Consider the following 20,169-nt stretch of genomic DNA (forward strand, 5'->3'; position numbering starts at 1 on the left):
TTCTGTTTATCTAGTTTCCCTTCAGCTTTCTGTTATTAAACATGGTGATTTCCAAGCTGTCAGCATGGATGTTAAAATCTTCTGGCATTTCTGGCTATGAAGAAGTCCGCAGGAAAACAAAGCCTGAAAATAAAGCAGCTCCACGCACGTATTTCCAAGTGCGGCGAGTGCTGAGCGCTCTCCCAGCAGCCCCAGTGAGTGGGAGGCACTGGAGAGCGATGCAGGGGGAACCCACCGGCTACAAACCATGCAGCCCAGGGGGTTGGTGGCACCTGTGCCAGCTACAGTGAGTCTCCTGCCTGTGCCCACATGTGTGATGACAAGAGCTTCTAAGTAGTAGACATTGTCTTAGTGGAGAGTGGTTGGCCACCATTTTGTGGAGCTGCTGAGGAGCTCCACAAAAATCACCAAAAAACCTGGTGAACACCTCGGTAAGCAATGCAACGGGGAGTTTTGGGGATAGCTGAAGTGCCAGCATCCTTGGCGAGGGGTGCAAGGGTGCCCTGCTGGGGCTGGCTGCTCAGGGGGTCCCCGGGCATAGGGTAGAGCTGCTGTCCCCCCCATCCTCCCTGACTGACAGCTGTCATTCCTGAGATATTAACAATAATGTTCCTGCCATTTAATGCCTGCCAGTGAACTGTCAGCTAGCTGCAATGCATAACTAACTAAGGATACTCCCAGAGCACTGTTATTTAGGAGGGCGGAAAAAAAATAAAAGAAAGAGGCTTGAGTCATTCAGTTGTGACCATATAATGACTCTGTATACAAATTAGATGGATTCACATAGTGCTTATCTAAATTAGGTTGCCATTTTACAATGCTAATTTTCCTGTTGGTTGCTTGTGATACCAGAACACAGCATTTTAAAAATTCCCGTGCTTCTCGGCTCTGAAAATGTGGCGTGATGCAGTGCCTCAGTAAACTGCAGGGTTAGCATAACCTGCTGAGCTTCGGTGACGAAACGCTGGCTTGATCCTTTTGAACTGCTTGTAAGGTTGATAACTGTGACTGCAGTAATTAGTAGCAAGTCTGCAGATCTTGATGAAGTATTCACAAGGGGCTTGTTCCTTTGCGCTGTTCTTTTACCCTCCAGAGGAATAAATAACTGGAGGAAAGGGAATTGAAAAAAAAAAAGTAATGAAGAAGAAGGAAATAAACCCCCCTATGCTTATTTCAAGAGCTGACACCTAGGAATCTGATAGACACTTGCAAGATCTAAGTGTAAAGAGGCGACATTTAAAAAGCTACCAGCATCCTGATAAAAATGCTGTTGTGCCATGGAGTCAGAGCAGGAGGTGCAACAAAGGAACAGAAGTCATATACTGAGTGTTTGAAAAAATATCTGGATTTTTATTTGTCACTCATGTTTTATTACAGCTTATCACACAGAAAGAAGACTGTCCCAGTTTGCTTTTTGTCTGGGAAAGCTCACGTTGTGAACACTGACATTTAGCATTCATGTAGATACTTTTTTCATTCAAAATTCTCAAAATGTTTTCAAGTGGAGAGTAAAGACTCCTTCCCCTTTCCTTTCCCCATCCTCTCCTGTGTCCTCTTCCCCTCCTTTTCCCCCTGCTCCCTTCTTTTCTCCCCTCTCCTCATTTTGTGGAATTGGGGCTGGAAGGGCCAATCTGTTCTTGCAGTGAGCTCAACCACTGTGATGGCTTTAGGCTTCTGTAAACATGGGTCATGGAGCTTGTCTAATTTCTGTCAGCGAGGATGATGTGCTGAGCGTTGCCCTGCTGGTCAGGGACTAATAGGGAAAATCACATCCCATCACCACCATCAAAATGAGCTCTTCTTCCTACGGACCTTCCGGCACTGTTTAATTTGTTCTGGTGATAGCTGATGAAGATCTGTTATCAGTTGTTCAAAATTATCTGACACCCAACATTTTGCATAAACTTTCTTTTAGAAATATCTCTTCAATGAGAAGTAAAAAACTATAGTGATTTAGGGTATAAACTGCACCTGCATAAACATGAGGTGATCTCCTATGTCATGATGCTCATTTTCATATGATAAATACAGATGCATGATTATTTGCAGAGCACCATTCATTGCAGTGTTAATTCTGTGCATCAGATCTTCAGGCTGCGTGACGTGGTAGAGCTCCACTGAAGCCAATGACAGTTTTCACCAGCTGAGGATGTGATGCTCTCCATACAATTTTTATTTCATAAAAGGGAAAATAATATGGTATCATATAATTTCTTCTTGCCTGCAGCTTTTCCTCTGCTCTGCCTCCATACTTCACTTACTTCACATAGTTCCTGAAAATAAACAGGTTGCTCTGCTTTGTTGGCTTGGTGCATTAACACCTTGCAGAATCAAACCCTAAATAACAATGAGCACAAGGACTTCCAACATTAGCAGCCTGTTACATAGAGTAGGGATCTTGAAATATTCAGTGCTTTCCAGAAATGAGTTCTGTACCTTTTATCTTCAGAGCTTTTCAGGGTCAGAGCGATCTCTTTCATCTTGACAAAGCTCACTTGCCCTGTGCATGGATCAGCTAAAAAAATCTTATGCAAAACCTCAAGATGTAACTGCTAGCAAAATCCCCACAACTAAGAGTGAGTCAAACATGGAAAGAAAGGTTATAAAGATAGAGGAATGCCTAGGGACCCCATTAGTTTGATCTCTGAGAGCTTAAAGCCACCTTGTAGGCATAGGGATGAACCAGCCAAGAAGCCCATCCAGTGCCAGAGAGAGCCCAAGTGTCAGTTGAAGAAAAAGATGTTCCAAATTTTGGTATGTGGGTCATCCAGGTACCATTCAAATTTCCAGAGTACCTGTATCTTTCCTGCTAAAGGAATTGCAAGAATAAAGATATCACCTTTGTTTTGAAACTATCTGAGTAAAAGTGACTTTATTTGCACTTGTTTATCTTCTCTTTCAATTTTGAAGTGTAAACAAGCCCAGCTATATGCAACTATGACAGTGTGTAACAAGTCAAGTCTATTGTAACAATTCTGCTATTAGGAGAGAAAACAAACTAGACCTAATTTACTTTAGGCATGCACTTTGCATAGACATTTTCTTTGATTAACGATTGCATGTAATATCCCGTATATTGAATACTGACAGCAATTTACACCAAATTGCACACGCGAAACTTCAAAAGGACACTTGGTAGAGAATGTAATCCTATTTTAATGACTGAAAATTATGTTAATAATGGACTAACATTGGCCAGTTCAGCAAGGGTAAGAGAAAGGCAGATGAGGACTAGCAAAGGTTGTTTTATTAATTGAAAATGGCTATTGGTACATTTTACTTAGGATCAGTTTCATCACAGACATGGATAAACATTTTCTTGAAGGATAAGAAATTCTCTGTACCACTTGGTGCTCCAGGCACTTAAAAATGTTTGTCATCTATGTGATTTTTATAGGATGGCCTAAAATTACCTGGGGGAGAAATGTTTCTGTTTGGGCAAATTGCTGCACCAAATTGTACGTATTGCCTTCTTTTAAAGAGAAGCTTTTAAGTAGTTGAAAGTTTGTATTTGGTTGAAGGAAAATCATACTTAACAGGGCTATTAAAGAGGATGAATGATGATGAAAACAATCACATGAAGAACATAAGAGATTTCTGCAGTTTTCCATAATCCTTCAAGTGACTCAGTTTACCAGCATTCCTTTGACTCGAGGGATTAGTTCCTCTCTGTGATATATTGCCACATGAGAGATGAGGAAGAGAGTTACACCTGTTCCATCACCCAGTACTTCACCAGCCGCACTGGTTCTGGCTCACAGCTGTCGGAGCTAGGGCATCCTGCTGCGATGCAGGCTGAAGCACCGGATAAGTTCAGAAGGGAGCTCTGTGTGCAGTTGCATTGCATATGAGAATATTGCAAAATTATTTTCACTTGGAGGTGAAACAAGAGTTAGAAATTTATAATTTCCCATGAGAAGGAGTGATAGATAGATAGATAGATAAAAAGAGAAGTAAATAAGAGGTCACTGAAGAACGGTATTGTGTTGGGTGATAGGAAAAGGGGTAATGGTTTTAAACTGACAGAGGGTAGAGTTAGATTAGATGTAAGGAAGAAATTCTTCCCTGTGAGGGTGGTGAGACACTGGCACAGGTTGCCCAGAGAAGCTGTGGCTGCCCCCTCCCTGGAAGGGTTCAAGGACAGGTTGGACGGGGCTTTGGGCAACCTGGGCTAGTGGAAGGTATCCCTGCCCGTGGTAGGGGGGTGGGACTGAATGGGCTTTAAGGGCCCTTCCAACCCAAACCGTTCTCTGATTGGATGGGTTACGACAGTAAAATTGCAGTATGGCTGCTGCAAGGAGCTGTCTTAATGGCAAGAGGCTTTTCCTGCAGCCTGGCTGGTACTGGTGACCCAGGGGAAGTTTTGGGGTGTCTGTGGATTGGGGGCCATGGTGTCGGTGAAATGGGCACCTTGTGCCCAGGCTGCTGGGGCTGGCAGCTGCCTGGCTTTGCCACCGGCAGCTTCGCCACATCAGGGAGCCAAGTTCAGGGAGCTGGACAAAACTGATCCTTCCCTCTCTCTGTTTTGGTGATACTTTTTATCTTTTTTAAAAAAGACTCTATGATTCAAGCTGTGCAGCTTTTTCTGAACGTTTCTTGTTGCACACGAGTTCACCACAGGCTTCTTTCCTCGCCTTTGCTTTGGGCTTGCTGCCATATGAGGGAAGGAGTTGGTGGCCTCTGTGGTGTGGTTTTCATCAGGGTGCTGAAAGACAGAGCTGTTAGAGACTTTTTAAAAAAAATATATATATTTCTATATCTGGTTGCTTCTGCATGTGGCTAATAACATGGCCCTTAGAAAGTAATTTGGATTAATTAGAATGTCTGGGCACTTTTGTGATAAAGACATGCCAAGTAATTATCCAGTGTCCAGAATAATCTACTGAGCTTGTAAAGTTTAAGTCTGAAAATTATTCTCCCCTAAGTATTTGTCTTTCTAACTGTATTTCTGTTATTAAATTTGTTTTCCCACAAGTTAGATAAGGAGAAATGTAATTATTTAGCTGGCAAACTTAATGTTGAGGTGAAGAAAACCAGTGAAGGTAAAAGTGTGATTGCCTTGTGTTTTTCCTGTAATAATACATAAATATTTATATATATGTAGAATTACATGGTGATGATGCACTTTGTAAAAGGCCAGAGATGAAATATAAGGAAATAAAAGGTACAGATATTCATTGAAACTTCACTATGTCCTATAATTCTTGTATATGTAGTTGAAGAAATGTCAAATGCAGATTTCTCCCATAATTATAATCCTTTCTCACTTATATCTCTTCTTGCCGCATTTCCTCACTCTCCTTTATGCCTAAATCTGTGTCCTGAAGGACCTTGTTCAGTTTCTGATGCTCAGAGGACACAACAGGCCTTTTTACTCATGATAATGTTTATTTTGGATTAAAGAAAACATGAAATCAAAGGCAGTCTAAATATAATCATGCAGTCTCCCTGGTGAAACCAATCCCCACACCCAGGGTCAGCCCAGTGTCCCTACAGAAGTGTCTCAAACTTTCCAAAAGAATATTAAATGCCACCCGTGACTGTCTCATCTCAAAGGAGTAAATTTTTGACCTTCTGGGCGATGGAAGGGGAAGCGGAGCATTTTGTACGGTCTGGATGCTCTTCTGAGTGGTCCCTGCCTCTCTCTCTGTGTCCTAAGGACATGGTGCTCATCCTTGGGGGATAAGCAGGCGATGCCTTGTCTGGGAAGCCAGGGAAAACCACTTTCAGATGCCAGTCAGGCGGTGGGAGTGGGCATTGCCAGCTGTGCTGGAATACGAGGGTCTCCCACCCCAGCGGAGCTCTCAGGAGAAGGCAGCAACTGCAACGGACAGTATGTTGATTGCACCTCACTGGGGAGGGTGCCTGGGAGAAAAGGCTGGTGTGGAAAAGGCTGGTGTGCTTTGGGACTGCAGGGCAGCCGGCTCTGCTGGGGAATGGGACCCGAGGTGTTTGGGGATGAGTTTGAAGATGACAGGTTTAAGGAAAAGCCACCCGGAGTGCAGTTGTGTGAGTATTCCCAAGGAAGCTAAGGGTAAAGCTGTCGGGGCCAGGGAGGAGGAAGACCAGGTTGGGGATATGACGACAGATGCTGAGAGATGACAGATTCACAAGGAAAGGCTTATGGTCCTTATGATCAGGTCTGATTTCCTACCTGATGCAGCCTATGTCAGCTGGTGCTGGAAAGCTGTAGCTCACCAGGAGAATATCCTTTATGAAGACACCCAGCCTTGCTGCAGTGCTTTCAGGTGACAGGAAGCTTATTGCCACAGGCTGGAGTTTTTCAGTGGCTGGGGTTTTCCCATCTTCGCTTTTTGGGTTGCGGAGTAGCGGGGATGCAGCTGCGTTATGAACCTGGAGGGAGGTGGGGATGAAAGCAGGGGGTCGCTGAGCATGGCGGGGGCTGCAGCCCCCCCAGGGCTGGCTGGGAGCGCAGGGTGGGCTTCCTGGGAAGCTGGCACCAGGAACCTGGCTCTGCTTCCCACCGCCTGCCACTGCCAGCCCCACCCGACGGATCTGCTCCAGCTATTTTGTTTGGAAACCCCTAAAACTGTGAAAGCTGACAACTGAAAACAAGTGCAAGTTTGCTTGAAACCAGGATCTTTCACCCAATTACATTTCAGAGCTCTGAAATAAATGCCACCTTTCAGTGAGACATGTTGGAGGACTGGCATCATGCTCGTATCGTTCTCATGCAATTTGTAGTTCGTAGTTCAAGGTTAGTCCTGGCTGTAGTTTATGTAGCTCATCTGTTTACAGTGAACCTTCTTACATTAACTTTCTCTTGCTATGCGTTAACGGCAAGATTTTTCCTCTGGTAGAGTTGTCATTGCAGCAGCAAGTGATAACTTTTAGTAGAGAGATACAAATAATCTATCAAGGGTTTTTTTACAGAGGGAAACTCTAATATCCCAGACTACTGCTTTAGCACTAATAAACACATCTGAACAAAAGACTTGTAAGTGCTATTCTTAAATGGAGACTTTGCTCTAGATATCTGAAATTGAGAACACATTTGTATCATATCTTTACTAAAATTGTATATAAGAGTTTCCTGTTTACCACACCATTTGTAAGGGATATGAGATAAAAATAGGTAGTTGTGTTCTTCCCCACACACAGTATATTTTACTTACTGTAGGAAATAGTTCTTTGCTGTTTACACTGGCTGCCGCTGAAACTCAGTGCAGCTTAGATACTCTGAAATGCTCTTCTGAATTTCATATTGTAAAAGAAGGCAATATGTGTCGATTAAAAAAAAAAAAAGAAAAGAACGGACAAGTTAGATTTTTATCCTTGTGTTCATTTAGGCCATAACTCATCTCTAGCAGTTGTAGGAATCAATTTACGACAGGAAGGAAAACTCAGACTGTACATTGCAGACCTGAGATAATCTGCTCTATGGATTCAGTCTCATCCCGATTGCTACCACTATTAGACATTTGTATAATATCCATAATGTTAATTGGTAGCCCTGACACGTTTTCTTATTCCTCTTCTCCCCACGCACGGTGCCGTGTGCGGGTACAAGCACTCCTGGGCTCCCCCGGCAGCGTGCTGGGGCATCGCAGGCTCATGAGGAGACCCTTCAGCTTAAAGGGAATTTATGCTACTTGACGTCACTGGTGCAACGCTTGTGGAAGCGATCCTATTCCATAACCACAGGCTGATGTTTTGGTGTGGGGAGTATATCGCTTTGTTTATAAGTGAGGATTAGTTTTATAGCTCTGAATTCATCATTTCCAGTTACTTAACCACAATTTCACCCTGGGCATCATGTGTAGTCAGGACAGAGAGAGCCATTTCCAGGACAGAAGGAAAAAGTGAAAAAACCTGTTGGAAGCAAGTAGGTATGAATGACCAGAACTGAAAAGAGATTCAAATAGGAGCTCACACATATTCTTTTTAACCCACAGTTTTGTTCTTGCCTCAACCTTTTAATAATGTGCCAATCCAAAACAAAATAGTTTCAGCTTAAGGAGAACCATTTAGGCAACCACAGTATGGTAGCATGTTAAAGGTGTAGTTTTCTGTAGTATTTGACACATTTTAAAATGCAGAAATACCTCCAATATTACATGGAAGGAAATAAGGAAAGAAGTGAACTCCAGAAACTCTGTTTAAAACACCATTTTACTGCTTCAAATGCAGCTGATACCCGTGTGGGTTTTCTGTAGAGGATCTAGGGGAGGGGAGCTGGAGGAGGTCTCACTCTGAAAGACTTTTCATTAAAATGAAGACCACTTGGAGACATTTTGATGAGTATAGATTCTTAATTTTGCAATATCTGATCGACAAAAGTCTTTCACAGGGACACAGTTTTACTCATCATGATATTCAGCTGCTTGCCGAAAGTTTAACTTTACAGTGAAATTGTAAATAAACACTTAATGTAGATAAATCTTTATTGACAGATTTTAGATGTGTTATTCTGTAAAGACAAGAAGTCCATAGGCTTTATTCTCCTTGACTATAAGACACTTTGCTATATTGAAAATTTAGGAATAAATATTCAAATCACAGCCTCATTTTCCACAACATAAACACGGATGCTCGCCTAGAAATGCAATTATGAGATATACTCAAATACTAACTCAACAGCTTTCATTTAGTCTAATAACTAAGCTTTGAAGAATGATTGTTTCACATTGTACCACACTGCAATTTGTTTCCACTGTAGTGGGTTTCTGTGTGTCTGTGTTTGCGTATTACTTTCAGAAAACTATGTTATGCTATTGAGCTTCTCTATATTTCAGCCTGTCTGCTGAATAAGTATTTACTGTTGTCTTTATCGGGCTACTTTCAAAATCAATGAGATTTATACTTGCAGATTAAAAACATTTTAAAATATGCATAGACAATATAAGGTTCAATTATATGTTTGCAATGAATGGAGCAATGTGTACACATAAATAAAACATAAAAGCTGCTTTGCTGTGTTTATCTTCTGGTTCTGATTTATTTTCAAAATAATTAGAATTTGTGAGTCTGTATTTGGATGTGTGAGCTCCAATCACTGTGAGCATATTTATGCTTATATATCTGCTTGGTGTACATACATCACTCCTCTATCTGTTCATGGTGACTGACTTCTCAGATTTTGGAAATGCAGATGGTGTATGGGAATGGTATACATAAAAGGAGAAGAAAACAAACCTACCTACTGCTGCCATGTCCCATAACTGAGTGTAGGGCACACACAGGCTCTGATTCTCTGCTCAGCACTTCTTTGAATGGTTGAAGTGACCCTTCTGAGAATGCCTTGCTTGATGTAAGTCTGCATGCTGTAGGAAGCAGGCTTCAGTCCTCAAGGGATTATTTTTTAGCATCTAGAAGACCTTGAAGCATGTGTTCTGACTGTGTAAGAGGCAGCCATGCCTCCCTCTGCTTCATTGTGCAAGACTTGGAAAGTCTTGATGTCAGCCTCTTCAAAATGTGAGCCTACCTAAGACAGCATCCTTTCCCATTCCCAAGCACCTGATGGGTTAGACAACCATTAATCTTATTTTTAGCAATGTGGTACAAATACAGTTGCATTTTTGACACAAGTTATTTTCTTATCTGTAGCATTTAATAGTTTCTTCCCTTTGAGATACCACTGCCTGTTTTATCTGCTGGAGATACCACTTATGCTTTCTTAGGCTGTGATAGAAGTAAACAACCCCAAAAGTAGATTCAGAATATGCTTCTTTTAAACTTGTTCTCTCTCTTTCATACAGTAGTTTTGTAATTACGTTTTATGTTTTAGACATTGTGGTGTGTCATGGGATAAAGATGTGACAGAATATCCATATGTGTTATTTGTAGGCTGAATTTGAATCACAGCATGAGGTTGAGAAGACTGTTGCTGCATAAGCAGCTTTGTTGTACCATATGATTACAAAAATGTGGCTATTAGAAAGGTTATAGGGTCCCTGTACTCCCATCACCTTACATGAGTTCAGCTAAAAACTGGCTTGAAGTATTAGCTCATAATAGACAAGATCCTTTGATGCTTTGTTAAGATTTCAAATTACCTCTAGCAGAGTACCATCTATTATTTTAATGCTGCTCTCAAGCTTTTGTTCTATCAGGGCCGGAGTTAAAATATGAAGAGCTGTGCACTCTTGCATTGCAACGGATGGGCAATCACCGCTGATATTTTAACTGATGTATCCTAGGAGGAATATTCTAGTTAGTATTGTCAAATCAGTGAATATGCACTAGTATGTATAAATGTGCTGTGCTGGTCATATCTCATCCACAAGACCTGCAAACCAGTAGAGCTTTATTGCCTTGCTAGTTTATGAGCAAGCCAGCGGAAATTCTTAAGTTAAATATTTCACTTAAAAACGTTTAAGTGCTGAAGTTTCAGAATAGTACATGTTCCTTTGTCTTTATTGTCAATAATCTCTCTCGTGCAGTAGGTGAATATTTTTGTTTGCAGGTGGGAGCTGTAAGAGGTTCCCTATGTCTGGACGTGTGTGTTGTGTCAGGAGGCGATAATTTTGGCTTCTGTCTGTAGGTCAGCGAGGATGGACCCAGCCTGCACGGGGGAAGGAGCTTGTGCCTCTGCCTGCCTGAATCAGGGGATGTGGAAATGCATGTCTGCAAAGGGATGGGGGAGTTTGAAGTCCTTATATATCTAGGGCCAGGAATAATAATAATAAAGTATACATTAAATTTCAGATTTAATAGTATTAAATCAAAATATACATAAACTGAGAAATTAAAATGTAAGGACTATAAATAAAAAATAATTTTATTTCTGAGAAGTGAGTACTTAGAAGTCATCCTCATGATCACATAAATGCAACTTAATGCCCAAAGAGGAAGTTGTACACACAAATCAGGCAAGTGTGTGTCTAAAACTCTTTTTCAATTTCACTGTAAATTCAAATACTGATTTCTGGTAATTTTTAAAAATTTTTTCCAAGGAATGTTTTGAAAGAAAAAAAGTCCCAAGGTATGACAATTTATTGGAAAAAAAATTAACAACTCAGATGATAACAGTTGTTCTTGCAAACACAAATAATACCTGCAAACAAAAAGAACCTATTTTTTATGTTGTTGCGGGTGTGCTGTAACACAACAGCTAAGAAATGTTAAAGAACATGACGTCTTTTGATACACAGAGGAACATATTTTTGGCTCTCAAAGGAGTAGTCTTCAATATGTATGAAGCTTTTGTGTTCAAACTACAGCATAGACCAAGATTTTTATTTAAGTAATTCTCAAAAGGACACAAAGTGAAAGAACAGTTGAATTCCACTTGGGCCTCACCTATTTCTAAAACAATGTGCAATATTGACAGTGGTGTTGAAATCCTGTTCTGCCTTCCTCAAAGGTGTTCTATTTTTGTAGTAGCAGTACAGTGGGAACTGTGCTTTTTGGCACAGCTTGGTCAAAAGGTTTGAATGAATTATTTTTAAGAATCAGAAACTTTTTGAATTGGTTCATAGGACCTTCTCAAGGGAACTTGATTATAAAGAATGCTCTTTGCCCATGGAAAAGGTTATTAGACTGTTAACTGCAGAAAAGGCACTTTACTGGAGCTGTAAATCTCAAAACATTCAGCAAAGTAGGTTATATCTATATTGGTGCTTCATGACTTTGCTTCTCCATTTGTAGTAGGTCTTTGAGCAGATCTTTGGTGGCTAAGTGTTTCATATGAAGGTAATGTCAGTGGTCTTGCCTCAGGGACAAAAACCTGGAATTGCAACCCATGCTTTATACTGCCTACTCTGCTCTTGTACCTCCTCCTACAGGATAATAGATTGGTATGGCAGATACAACTTTTTATTTCTCTAGTTGATTGAGTCAAGTGTTTTTACTGTCTTGTGGCAGTGTGGAAGAGCCAGGACTAGCGCTTCAGTCGAGTGAGAGCTGGTTAAAGTGCAGGCAGGCACAAGGAATGGGAGAACCTTGCTCGGAGAGGAGGGAGGGCATTGTCAGGGAAAAGGTTTTTTAAAAAATTTGTTTATGCCTGTGTAGGAAGAGAAGTGAGCCTGTAGGTTCATTATAAATTGACTCAGTACAAGTATCTGTAGACCTTAGCCACTTGGGATACATTCAGTGAGACACAGGTATCTGTCTTCATGTGCCTGGGCACCCTCATGCACAGATTAGTCAAATGAAAGTTCTAATGATGAAAGTATAAATGGAGAATTCTTAATCCACAATATGTAAAATTGTTGCGACAGGTGTTAGAAGGACAGTATTATTTACAGCCTTATGATAAGATGCTTATTTTCATGCTAAGACTAATTTTTATTAAAATTGTGGATCCTGTTTTCAAGTCATCTATCCAAGGATCTTTTAGCATTTAAAATCTAAGAGATCACCCCCTATTTTGCAGCTATAAAAGCCCAAGCTATGCCATAAGCTCATCGTTGTCACAAGTAGACCTAGTTCTAGGCACAAGTCATCACGATGAAATATAGGGATATTTCATATTTATGGACACCTCTTGTTTTGCTATGTTTTTATAATTTTTTTCTTCCTTCTTTCTGTCTGAGTTGATAAAATGCTATGTGGACAGTACTAATTGCTGTAATTATTTTTCCCTTAATTGCTACAATTATTTTGTAATAATGGAATAATTCATATGACTACATTCTCATTCTAGAAAAGGAAGTGGGAGAGGCCTTGTAGATACGGAAAATACTCCCAGCTTGCCAATAGTATTCAGGATGTCATTCCAATGCATCCCTAGCATTCCAGTGCTATGACAGTTATGCTAGGGATGAAGGTTGAGTTATGTGCCTGAAAATGGGCTCTTTCATATGCCCTTTTCAGGTTTGAAATAAATTTAAAAAAAAAAAAAAAGCATTCAATTAGAAAGCCAGTGACAGTTATATCTTCTATTTGAGAAAACCAAAGTAGCATTGGAGGTGTTTGTTTCAGTAATGGTTTGCATCCATTATAGTACTGGTAATCAAGAAGTTGTGAATTTTAAAAGGTCTTATTAACCAGATCCATCGCTACACAACAACCCACGTTGCTCCATCTTGTCGGGACGTCAAACCAGCGATGCATCGCTCTCATAACAGCTCTGTTAAGGTCTATTACTGCACTATTCAATTACAGGGAGTCCTTTAACAGGACTGGCCTTCCCTCTTAATTTCCACCCAACAATCTGCATGGAGCTTCTAATGTTTATTCATTATGTATTGAAACTGAAGTCTATGCTGCACAGCAAGACAATTCAGTGAAATGAAATTACAGATAACTTCTCCCTGTAGTTCCCCATGTTTTGTTAGTTCATTACCCTTCCTGACACTACTTTATTCTCCTATCACTGTCAGTCTTGAATTATCTGATACTGAGAGGTCCACACAGCAGTGACCTCATCCAGGTTTTCATTGATGATTTGTCAAGAACGCATATAGTTCTTCATAAATATGCAATTTTGCCATCCCACTTGGAAACACCCACAAAAAAAAAACTTGTATGAGGCTTGGGAGCTCTGACATAGGTCCTCAACTGCAGATGCTGACTGCTTCAAAAACATCTCCTTTAAAATGCTTTGGAAAGGGGGCTTTACTCTGTTTGATTGACATGTTAGTAGTCCTTTTCATCTATAAGGTCAGGTTGAGAGAAGACCCATTCACATACTAGCTGAAGTCATAGTATGGGACAAGTAGTGTGAGTGTGCACCCAGCACAGTGAGGTTTGGTGCAATGGGCACCAAAACATAGGCAAAATTCGTGTACACGAATCATTTATTTGGTTTATTTTCTTAGTGTTTCTTTTGTTGCTCTTGAAGATATTTCTGTTCTATTAAACGCGCTTCTCCTCCTCCAGACTCAGCTTCTCATTAGTATTTGGTGTTGTTTATATTTGTATTCCTGTACCTTATGAAATATCTATCCAATTCCCTTGTAGGTGATTGTGTTGATCTCTAATACATCATTAGGAATTCACCGTGGGATAACAAAAGAGAGGTGGTGATGTGAGCAAACAGGGCTTTGTTTGAACACCAGTAGCTTTAGTAATTTGTAAACAGAGTGAGAGAAACTGAGCTGAACTGTAAAATAGATTAATGGTTTTAAAATTTTTCTGTTATACAAATGCCTTTCTTCAGATGTGCTGCTTTTGTTCACTGCTCGGGAGAATTTGTTCTTGTGGTGTAACTTCTGCACACAGCAACAGGTTTCCCATATGTAAACACCTTATAGACTATGGCAGAGCTGTACAGAAAGACTTTCCATTGCTTTTAAAATTGATTTACATGAAAACTTTTTTTGTTAATTGTTTTGCCTCTTTTTCTCATTGTCAACGTTTGATTTTTGAGTATAAAAACCAGCTTGAAACGCACTACTTCTAAAATTTCATCATAAAACATAATAAGGAGGGATTACCAAAACACTTTAGAAGGATTTGTTCTCATCATTACCTAAGACTGTTGGGAATATTATTCCCTAGTCTTTTAAGAGCCCTAGAGCAAGAATTGCAGTAATAGTTGTTTTCATATGCACCTTTCAGGGCACACGCTGCTAGATTGACACCTCAAGAAAATCTACCCAAAGCTACTGATTTAGCAGTGTTTAGTTTATGGAAGGGCTGGTGAGGAGGAGAACAAAAGGCAGAGATATTATTTGTTATATATGCCCCCATGCTGATCAGCTGGCCGGCATGCCGTGAGGCCACTGACTGCTGCAGGGCAGGCGAGAGCTGAGGCCGTTGCACAACCCCACGGATGTCAGCCCCTGACCAAATGGAGTGAACTCAAATTCCCCCTCCAGCCAAGTGGAAATCAGCAGTAAGGTTCATTCCTGTTATCTTAGCAAGCTTTGAGTCATAATCTGATTTTATTTTGTATCTATCTCAGGCAAAATTGTCTTCCTCTTTGGAACAAAGCAAAAATGAAGAAAACGTAGAGGAGTTTTGCCCAGAGAAAACAGCTAGTTAGAAACTTCAAATAATTTTAATTCAAGGCAATGAAAACAATTATATGCAGTTCACAGGATGCTGAAGCTGTTTGTTATGCAATTTGAGATGTAAATGGTGAACAAAGAGTAGTTGTACTAACTGATGATTAAATCCTGACATGATAAATTTCTACATGAATAAAATCTGAGACCTAAACAGATTCAAGATTGTTAGTCATCCATCAGTTCACACCAAAGTGTTTTTCAGCCAAGTGAAAAGTCTTCAAGCATCTTATTTTTGTAAAGTTAAGTTATTGGCAGGATTTTGCAATTTGTGTAGACTGACACTGCACTGCTACTTGAGATGAGTTCAAGAGGCTTTATCAAAGTAGGGTTTTTTTTTTTTCTATTGTCAGGAAATCATATCAATAAAACTTAATAGGAAGTTGGAAATAAAAATGCAGCAAACTGTGAACTTAATATTACCCTGGTGGGAGCTCATTAATATCTCAACAGGTATACTCATGCATTATCTTAATTGCACATGGTCCTTAGGGAAATTGCCTTTTCTGAAGTTTTCTGACTACTGTCATTTAGTGAGTTGAGTTCAGGTGTACCATTTTATTAATCTTTTAATAAGTTACAGAGGAGATGTAACCTAACTCAATCACATTTGAAGTAGCATAGTAGCAATAATTATTTTTATGGATCCACTGATTTACGAGGTTCTTGGCCGTGCAAGTGAATTTGCCGGCAGAGTTAGGCAGAGGTGATGAGGGTGTGGGCAGTGAGCCCAGTGCTTCTGGCAGTTATTGCAGCTTTGGAGAGAGCTGGTTTGTCTTCTGGCACTGGGTCTCTTGAGTGTTTCCAGTTGAGACAGTTGGCTATTAGCAAGGAGCTGGCCACTTTCTGTTGTTTTGCTTGAAAAGAAGGGTCTATTGAACAGGGAGAAGAGGAGGGGGATACGGCATGAGGCGATAATATGAAATAAGTTTGAAATGAAGAATTGGAGCGACAAGTATGTATTTCAGTTGCTTTTTACTCTGAAATATGCAGTTCCAGACCCCATGTTGGAAAATGTTTGACGCTGCAAAAAGTGACTTAGGAGACTATCAGAGAGACATGTTGATCATTGGTGTGTTTTTTGCTGTGGCTTTTGGTGCCACTGCTCACAAAACAGGCCCTGCTTTTCTAGCAGGACAACCAAGTGTGATCGAGAGAGAGCTTTTCATTAACAGAAGAAAATGAAATAAATGAAGAATAATGTTTAATGTTAAAAATCAATTAACATTAATTAATCACTGACTAATGCAGTGTTCCCAGCATTAATCATTCATTCTTACTGTAATCAGAACATCAGCCAGGCAAACGACACATAAAACTCGAGTGTGATGTTTGCCATAGTCCTGTAAACACGAAGTCTGCCTTCAGGAAAATCTGTCTCCCACATCAGTGACCTGCTTACCCATCTGTTGACACCTGAATGTCCTTCAGAAACCTCCAGCCCCACCCGTGTCTTGTTATGGTGGTGAAGACTTGCGCAGGATGACTCTTCTGCAAACACTGGCTGCTATGTAGCATGTAAAAGAGGACCACAGGCTTTTCTCACTCGCAGCCTTGCTGCATAAGGGCCAGGGGGATTTTTATGCCCTGTGCTTTATGGATCACAACTCTTCTGCCAAGATGTTAGAACCATTTGGAGAGCAGACTGTAATTCCCAAGAGCTTTTTGATGTTTCAAATGTGTTTCAGAACAGAAAATAGGACAAAATGTGATGGAAGAGAAAGCTTGCTCATTTAAACTAAAGTTTTGAGTGTGAGATGTCTCAAACTGGACCCTTGCAGGACCAAAAGTAGAATTAGTATGGCTTAAGTAAAGAACAGTGCTGTGCTTAAAAACTTGTGAAAATGGGGAAAGCTGTAGAAAAGGGGGAGTGCAAACCTTTTTATTTAGGTGCTATTTATTTAGTAAGTTGGGTGAAGTGGATTAACTTCCAATTTTTTGTGTGGTTAGAGGATGGCGCAGGCTAGCCAGTACTGTCAGATAGCTGTTGTTTGCCAGCCTGAACCATATCAGCAGCTTTCAAAACCAGACCAGAAAGAAAACTGGCAGAGATTGGTACGTCTAAGAGGACATTTAGGGCACACACTAGGTAGCAGCAGGACTACATGTAAACTCACCTACTGCTCAGGCATCCCCAGGATAGTACCACAGCTTGTCCTGCCTTTTGCTCATTCATCTTATGTCTGCTCATGAGCAGGAGACTTTCTGTTATAGGGCTGATCATTCAGCACCTTTTGGCAGTGCTAAATGGTGGTTTTACAAACTGATCGGGGTGGAGAAGAGTTGGTTATTAAACGTCCAGCTATTTAACTGTGGTTTTGTGTGGATAGCTTTATTAAGGCTTTTTTCTGCACCTTCGAATCTGAAATCCAGTCTGTGTGCATCCAGCCACTGCCCTCCTGACCCTGGGGCAGGAGGTTTACTTGGGGAGGCTCCAGCCTCCTGCCCTGAGGGGGAGGCCTGGGCCACTCTTGAGAAGCCACCAGCATGTGCTTGAGAGAGGTGGACCAAGGAGATGAATTTCATCATTAGAAAGAGTAATAAAATTATAGCCTTTCCTGTTCTTTCTTGGCCCCCACTCATCCTCCTGCATGGTGAGACCATCTACATCATCTTTGGGAACAGGGAATGGTGACATTTGGCCAGTTTGGGGTTGGGTTTTGATGAACTGGATCAATCCATTTTTATTTTTGAGTGCACTTCAGCTTTCGCAGGAGCTGAAGGGGCATGTCTGTGAGCTTACCTGATGAACAGCCATCAGCACGCAGCAGCAGTCTATGTTGTCTTTTGGATGTTGGTCTGACGAGTGTAAGCCCTGTGAAGAGGTCTCAGAGAGGAGAGGGGATCTGGCCATTGAGACCTGACTGGAGTTCACATGATGTTGCATTTTTCAAACTTTGTAAAAACAAAACAGTAACGCAGAGGAACATATGGTGTGAAGTGTGGGAGAAAGATTTCCAGCTGAGTCTGTGAGAGGTTTGTCCACATCCAACTGGATGCGAATGTTAAAAAAGGAAGAGAAGAACAAATGAGACATTGTTAGATTTTAGCTGATGCAAACAGATGTTCAGTTTGGACATCGAGGATGCTGCCTGTGCGCTTGGGAAGGCGTGCGGGAAGCGAAAACATCTTTTGTAGGTGTCTGCAACATGCTCTGACATACTGGACAAAGTTGAACTCTAATGACTTCAGTCTAGATTGTATCCATTTAAGGACTTTTCTCCCTGTATTCAGAAAAATCTTATGAAAATTCTACTCCTCATATATAACTTTATGTTTCTTTTAGATATTCTGTAAGAAACATTGGTAAAAATCCCTAATATATGCTTTTTATACTCCAAGTGATTGAAACAATCAGAAGTGGTTAATATTTTATGGACAGACAAAAAGAATAAAAAACCAGAAAGTCTCCCAAGTAATATAAGCAATGGAGCAAATTCTGTAAAAGCTTTGCTTTTGCAAAAGTGCAGAATATGCTCCTTTTGATTTTTGGTTGAAAAAGCAGTTGTTGGCAAGTTGGAATACAAACATCGCCACAGATAAAAATTCGTATTTCATCCTTTCTTTTATTTATAATTTAAAAAAACAGCACTCGGCTATCTCAGTACGGCTCTGTGTGTGGGACTGCGTGTTGCATACTGGATGCTTGTCTGATAACAGGTACACAGCACCCAGTCAGCCTGGTTAAGTGTTCCACTTAATATAATACCATCCAATGAAAAGATGAATTAAGCTGATAAGCAGCTGAACAAGCTTCGTTAACTGCTTTGTACAAATGAGAAGAGAGCGATCCTAAAATGTCACCGATCATTTATTACAACAGCAATTGTAGGCACAGACAAACTAGGAATTTAACTTACTTTTGACAGCCAGGGTGCCCAGCATTTTCTGTGCAGTAGTTGGTGTTAGCTGAAAGTCATTCCTAAGATAGATTAAAGATAAAAAACCCTGATAAATTGGTGTAATCGATCTATTTGTCTTTGAGATTGGTCCCCAAGCTTTTCTGGCCCCTAGGCAAAATACTGAGCAAGTAAATCATGCACCAGTGGTCAACACCATGCTGTGTTCTTCCCGGCAGCCTCAATTTTAACTTTTGTAATTTTCTGTGACTGGAGCACTGGAAGGTCTTGCTGGCAACGTGCTGTCCACAAGCCACAGATCTAAAATAAATCTGGCAAGGCTTTGAAGACGACTGCTGTCTTGCATTAAAAACCTAAAGCATCCTAGCATTCAGCTCGATTAGCTGCATCTATGGTTGTAAGACCAGCAGACATGCAAAGGACTGACATGACGCATCCGAAGGAAAGACCGTGCCAAATGACTGGGGATGAAGTTCTCTGACATCCACAGTGACAGCCTGAGCACCTGCTGGAAGTTTAAGTGTTTGTTTGGGTTTAATAATTCATAGTAAGTAAGAGTGGTCCTAAGCCTGGAACTGATTCAGCCAGCTCCCTGCTCAGGGGTCCAGACGGTGTGGGGCTCGAGCAAGGGTCACAAGCCACGTTTCGGTCTAGGCTGATGCTGAATGAAGCTGAAGTGATCTTAGTCCTGTGCTATGGCTTGTTACAGTTTATAATAAAACAGTAGATACTACCTTTACACACAGGAACATGTCTCAAGAAATGTTGGGGTATTTAATAATTTTGCATGGTTTGATAAGTTCACTTATCTGCTGGGTCTTCAGCAGCAATTTTGCTTTACAGGTCTGCTTTTACTCTGCTGTAGTAGTCATAAATGTACATACAGATATACAGATATAGTGTGTATTCTGTGGAAATGCTGCGTTTGCTCTCATCTGCTGCTAAACTCTGTCAGAACCAAAGGCGCCAACCCCTTTGCAGTATTGAGCCTGGGGAAATATAATGTTTATTCTTCTGAGAAGGCAAGAAAGCTAATAAATACTTGTAGGAATGCTGTGCAGAGACAGAATATGAGAATGCAGAAGATGCTTGTACTGAGGCATGAAATACTGACCTTTCCGCAGTCTAGAAGTCTCAAAACATTATATATGATCATGTTTGTGTATATTGCAAATCTTTTTTTTCCTTCCTTGGCATCTCAAGTGAGAATTATGGCAGGCTCCTTAATTTAAGGAGCAGTCCCAGACTGTTACTCAAACAATTGCATAATGGCTTTGGGGATTAACATACTGTCAGCTTGATAACTGCTTAGGGACCTTTGTTATCAAGGAGAAAATAGCCCTGAACAATATTCTGGTCTCTCTGTTATAAAAAGTAACTGTTAGTCTCCTTTG

General features: G+C 40.7%; 1 protein-coding gene across 3 annotated transcripts in view; it reads left to right on the forward strand.

The window, feature by feature from the left end:
- The window catches only part of GRM7 (glutamate metabotropic receptor 7), a 309,207-nt gene that overhangs the window by 83,835 nt on the left and 205,203 nt on the right, over nt 1–20,169 (forward strand). The gene's annotated exons all lie outside the window — the stretch shown is intronic.

This window comes from Strix uralensis, chromosome 10 (genome assembly GCF_047716275.1).
Source record: "Strix uralensis isolate ZFMK-TIS-50842 chromosome 10, bStrUra1, whole genome shotgun sequence".
Lineage (NCBI taxonomy): Eukaryota > Metazoa > Chordata > Aves > Strigiformes > Strigidae > Strix > Strix uralensis.